The following is a 6000-nucleotide window of genomic DNA, read 5'->3' as shown; positions in this document are numbered from 1 at the left end:
TCACCCATGTATCACACGGAGCGCATTGTAGTGCCGATGTTCACTCTCTGTTCCAATTTGGTGTGATGGAGTTTTTAATATGTGCTAATAAAGTTTATAATAATATTTTCTATACATTGGCTATTGTATCATCTTTTTTGTGGTTTTTTCCTTTATTGGCTAACCAGAAAATAATATGTTTGCAAGCTTTCACAGCACAGAGGCTCCTCCAGGCAAGATTACAAATAGATTAAAGGGCCACTGTCACCCCCCTCCAGCCGTAATAAACTAAAAGAGCCACCTTGTGCAGCACTAATGCTGCATTCTAACAAGGTGGCTCTTTTAGTTTTTGGTTCAAGTATTCCCAAAATAAAGCGCTTTGAAACTTAGCCAAAATACCTGTCTTTAGCCAGGGAGGCGGGTCCTCACTCCCCAGCTTCAACCGCTACTCTGCTGTCACTCAAATCTTCAGGGGCTTTCGGCGCCACCCCCTCCACGCTTTTTTCTCTTCAAAACCGGCGCCTGCGCTGTGTGTAAGCTCTGGCCGTGTGACGTCCCAGCCAGGCTTGCAGACTGCGCCTGTGCGGGCATTGCGGCCACCCACCTTGGGAATCCCAGCCCCGCAGTGTGTTATGCATTATGCACAGTGCGGGGCTAGGATTCCTGGGCATGCGCACTGCGTGTGTCAGCCTGTCACCCAGGTCCCCCGCCTTACAGAGTTTGTATACTGTATTCAGCTGATCGTGCCTCCTCATACAGTATACAGTACAGTATACAGACGCTGTAAGGCGGGGACCTGGGTGACAGGCTGACACACACAGTGCGCATGCCCAGGAATCCTAGCCCCGCACTGTGCATAATGCATAACACACTGCGGGGCTGGGATTCCCAAGGTGGGTGGCCGCAATGCCCGCACAGGCACAGTCTGCAAGCCTGGCTGGGACGTCACACGGCCAGAGCTTACACACAGCGCAGGCGCCAGTTTTGAAGAGAAAAAAGCATGGAGGGGGTGGCGCCGAAAGCCCCTGAAGATTTGAGTGACGGCAGAGTAGCGGTTGAAGCTGGGGAGTGAGGACCCGCCTCCCTGGCTAAAGACAGGTATTTTGGCTAAGTTTCAAAGCTCTTTATTTTGGGAATACTTGAACCAAAAACTAAAAGAGCCACCTTGTTAGAATGTAGCATTAGTGCTGCACAAGGTGGCTCTTTTAGTTTATAAAGGCTGGAGGGGGGTGACAGTGGCCCTTTAATAGGAAAAAAAGCACAACATTTAAAGAATACTACAGCAGGACATTTGTTCAGAGGGGTGGGAAGTGTGATGCCTTCTAAAGATAAGCCAAGGAAATCAAATTAGGCATTTTCTTACAAATGGAGTTGCAGTGGGAATGATGTTCTTTGTTATCTGGAGTCCGACTGGTGGAGGTGTGAATTGTATCCATGTAGTAACTCATGAATCCAGGTGTTAAATTGAGTCCTAGTGTCAAAGAATTGAACATCTTCATTAGCTTGAATTTCCAAATTTTTCTTTCCCTGTCACCCTTAAAATGAGTAGTAAAGTATGTAGGGAAAAAAGCAGATGTTTGGACCAATTACATCCAATACCTGGAATCGGCAGCTATATTCCCCTTACGGTCCTAATAAACTTCAGCTGTAGAACATGAAATAGCATTACAGGAACTTGTATGAGCTTGAGATTTATGCAGAAAATAATGCAAATCTACGTTTAAAAAAAAAATATCTTGGAGAAATAACATGAACCTCGCTAGGTTGCATAATTACATCGTTAATTAGCTCAACCATTCTAAAGACTTAGCTGGTTGATTTAGAAAAAGGCAAATCTCTGTCCAACGATTGACTCATGGTAGTTGGACAATTTCACTATATCAATTATGTATCAGTTAATGGTAAATTAGAAATAATCCTCATTGACATTTGTGATAAGCTATGCATCCGACTATGGATTAGAATGCTTAGTACTGTGCAGGGGAGGGAAGGGAGGTGGGGCATTTGCTCCAGGGCCGGTCCCCCATCTCATGCTCAGGGCTGGAGTGGCTAATTTAAATGTGACAGCTGCTGTCTTTAGCACCAGCCAATGAGATTGTTGAGCAGAAGCCCTGCAGAAACCAATGAGAAGAGTTGGGCGGGGAACAATTACAGTGCTGAGCTCTTCCTCTCATAGCAATTTCGGCCTCCATCTGCTGTGATGTCACCAGAATGACGGAGGACCAGTGCGTCTGTGCTTCCTTTCTACTCCTAAACACTGTCCTCCATCTCTGATTGACGTGGATGACCCGTCCTGGGTCATCAACATAGCACAACGAAAACTTTTAGCGGCGTAGTAGCATTGCTCACCCGCGCACTTTCACCTGATATCTGATTACATGATATCTTTCACATCTTACACAATAATGTGCTTTGCTCTGCCCACAGTAGGACAGAGCAAAGTGCGCATGCCGGCAATGCTACTACGCAGGTGCAAGATTTCTTTGCATTATGTAGATGATGCAGGAAGTGTCGTCAACATCAATCAGAGCCAGAAGATTGTGTTTAGAAGCAGAGAGGAGGCACAGATGTCGCAGCAATCACGCCAATCAGCCTGGACCATCCTCATTTAACCCCTTCACCACCAAGGGTGGTTTGCACGTTAATGACCGGGCCAATTTTTACAATTCTGACCACTGTCCCTTTATGAGGTTATAACTCTGGAACGCTTCAACGGATCTTGGCGATTCTGACATTGTTTTCTCGTGACATATTGTACTTCATGATAGTGGCAAAATTTCTTCGATATAACTTGCGTTTATTTGTGAAAAAAACGAATATTTGGCGAAAATTTTGAAAATTTCGCAATTTTCCAACTTTTAATTTTTATGCCCTTAAATCACAGACATATGTCACGCAAAATACTTAATAAGTAACATTTCCCACATGTCTACTTTACATCAGCACAATTTTGGAACCAAAATTTTTTTTTGTGACGGAGTTATAAGGGTTAAAAGTTGACCAGCAATTTCTCATTTTTACAACACCATTTTTTTTTAGGGACCACATCTCATTTGAAGTCATTTTGAGGGGTCTATATGATAGAAAATACCCAAGTGTGACACCATTCTAAAAACTGCACCCCTCAAGGTGCTCAAAACCACTTTCAAGAAGTTTATTAACCCTTCAGGTGTTTCACAGGAATTTTTGGAATGTTTAAATAAAAATGAACATTTAACTTTTTTTCACACAAAATTTATTTCAGATCCAATTTGTTTTATTTTACCAAGGGTAACAGGAGAAAATAGACCCCAAAATTTGTTGTACAATTTGTCCTGAGTACGCTGATACCCCATATGTGGGGTAATCCACTGTTTGGGCGCATGGCAGAGCTCGGAAGGAAAGGAGCGCCATTTGACTTTTCAATGCAAAATTGACTGGAATTGAGATGGGACGCCAAGTTGCATTTGGAGAGCCCCTGATGTGCCTAAACATTGAAACCCCCCACAAGTGACACCATTTTGGAAAGTAGACCCCCTAAGGAACTTATCTAGATGTGTGGTGAGCACTTTGACGCAACAAGTGCTTCACAGAAGTTTATAATGCAGAGCCGTAAAAATAAAAATTCTTTTTTTTTTTTCACAAAAATGATTTTTTAGCCCCCAGTTTTGTATTTTCACAAGGGTATCAGGATAAATTGGACCTCAAAAGTTGTTGTCCAATTTGTCCTGAGTATGCTGATACCCCATATGTGGGGGGGAACCACTGTTTGGGTGCATGACAGAGCTCAGAAGGGAAGGAGCGCCATTTGGAATGCAGACTTAAATGGATTGGTCTGCAGGCGTCACGTTGCATTTGCAGAGCCCCTGATGTACCCAAACAGTACAAACCCCCCACAAGTGACCCCATATCGGAAACTAGACCCCCCAAGGAACTTATCTAGATGTGTTGTGAGAACTTTGAACCCCCAAGTGTTTCACTACAGTTTACAACGCAGAGCCGTGAAAATAAAAAATCTTTTTTTCCCACAAAACTTATTTTTTGTCCCCCAGTTTTGTATTTTTCCAAGGGTAGCAGGAGAAATTGGACCCCAAAAGTTGTTGTCCAATTTGTCCTGAGTACGCTGATACCCCATATGTGGGGGTAAACCACTGTTTGGGCGCATGGGAGAGCTCGGAAAGGAAGTAGCACCGTTTGACTTTTCAATGCAAAATTGACAGGAATTGAGATGGGACGCCATGTTGCGTTTGGAGAGCCACTGATGTGCCTAAACATTGAAACCCCCCACAAGTGACACCATTTTGGAAGTAGACCCCCTAAGGAACTTATCTAGATGTGTTTTGAGCGCTTTGACCCACCAAGGGCTTCACAGAAGTTAATAATGCAGAGCCGTAAAAATAAAACAAAATTTTTTTCCCACAAAAATTATTTTTTTAGCCCCCAGTTTTGTATTTTCCTGAGGGTAGCAGGAGAAATTGGACCCCAAAATTTGTTGTCCAAGTTGTCCTGAGTGCGATGATACACCATATGTGGGGAGAACCACTGTTTGGGCGCATGGGAGGGCTCGGAAAGGAAGGAGCGCCATTTGGAATGCAGACTTAGATGGAATGGTCTGCAGGCGTCACATTGCGTTTGCAGAGCCCCTAATGTACCTAAACAGTAGAAGCCCCACACAAGTGACCCCATTTTGGAAACTAGACCCCCCAAGGAACTTATCTAGATGTGTTGTAAGAACTTTGAACCCCCAAGTGTTTCACTACAGTTTATAACGCAGAGCCGTGAAAATAAAAAATCTTTGTTTTTCCCACAAAAATTATATTTTAGCCCCCAGTTTTGTATTTTCCCAGGGGTAACAGGAGAAATTGGACCCCAAAGATTGTTGTCCTATTTGTCCTGAGTACGCTGATACCCCATATGTTGGGGTAAACCCCTGTTTGGGCACACGGGAGAGCTCGGAAGGGAAGGAGCACTGTTTTACTTTTTCAACGCAGAATTGGCTGGAATTGAGATCGGACGCCATGTCGCGTTTGGAGAGCCCCTGATGTGCCGAAACAGTGGAAACCCCCCAATTATAACTGAAACCCTAATCCAAACACACCCCTAACCCTAATCCCAACAGTAACCCTAACCACACCTCTAACCCTGACACACCCCTAACCCTAATCCCAACCCTATTCCCAACCGTAAATGTAATCCAAACCCTAACCCTAACTTTAGCCCCAACCCTAACTGTAGCCTTAACCCTAGCCCCAACCCTAGCCCTAATGGGAAAATGGAAATAAATACTTTTTTTTTATTTTTCCCTAACTAAGGGGGTGATGAAGGGGTGTTTGATTTACTTTTATAGCGGGTTTTTTAGCGGATTTTTATGATTGGCAGCCGTCACACACTGAAAGACGCTTTTTATTGCAAAAAATATTTTTTGCGTTAACACATTTTGAGAGCTATAAATTTTCCATATTTTGGTCCACAGTCATGTGAGGTCTTGTTTTTTGCGGGACGAGTTGACGTTTTTATTGGTAACATTTTTGGGCACGTCACATTTTTTGATCGCTTTTTATTCCGATTTTTGTGAGGCAGAATGACCAAAAACCAGCTATTCATGAATTTCTTTTGGGGGAGGCGTTTATACCGTTCCGCGTTTGGTAAAATTGATAAAGCAGTTTTATTCTTCGGGTCAGTACGATTACAGCGATACCTCATTTATCTCATTTTTTTATGTTTTGGCGCTTTTATACGATAAAAACTATTTTATTGAAAGAATAATTATTTTTGCATCGCTTTATTCTCAGGACTATAACTTTTTTATTTTTTTGCTGATCATGCTGTATGGCAGCTCGTTATTTGCGGGACAAGATGACGCTTTCAGCGGTACCATGGTTATTTATATCTGTCTTTTTGATCGCGTGTTATTCCACTTTTTGTTCGGCGGTATGATAATAAAGCGTTGTTTTTTGCCTCGTTTTTTTTTTTTTTTTCTTACGGTGTTTACTGAAGGGGTTAACTAGTGGGCCAGTTTTATAGGACGGGTCGTTACGGACG

This window comes from Ranitomeya variabilis, chromosome 1 (genome assembly GCF_051348905.1).
Source record: "Ranitomeya variabilis isolate aRanVar5 chromosome 1, aRanVar5.hap1, whole genome shotgun sequence".
Taxonomy (NCBI): domain Eukaryota; kingdom Metazoa; phylum Chordata; class Amphibia; order Anura; family Dendrobatidae; genus Ranitomeya; species Ranitomeya variabilis.
Note: the sequence above shows the minus strand (reverse complement) of the source record.